Source organism: Odontomachus brunneus, unplaced genomic scaffold (assembly GCF_010583005.1).
Source record: "Odontomachus brunneus isolate Ranch 3 - 2012 unplaced genomic scaffold, Obru_v1 Obru_scaffold_206, whole genome shotgun sequence".
NCBI lineage: Eukaryota > Metazoa > Arthropoda > Insecta > Hymenoptera > Formicidae > Odontomachus > Odontomachus brunneus.
In genome coordinates this window covers 120310-120615 of record NW_022639656.1, presented here as the reverse complement: position 1 = coordinate 120615, position 306 = coordinate 120310, and positions in this window count along the sequence as shown.

Here is a 306-nt window from a genome sequence, read left to right as displayed (position 1 = left end):
CAGTATTACATTTCTATAAGGGAAGTTCTCTTTTTTTCATTAAAAAGATTTTTTTTAACGTTTTTTAATGTTTGAAAAAATGTTTTTAGTTTTAATATTTAATAAACATTTATTCTAACATTAAGAAAATATTTTTTAAATGTTAAATATTAACATTAAAAAAAGTTTTTTAAATGTTAAACGTTAACATTTAGAAAAACATCTCTTAAATGTTAAAATAAATGTTTATTAAATATTAAAAAACAAAACTTTCTTTCAAACGTTAAAAAACATTATTTTAATGAAAAAAGAGAACTTATCCCATTA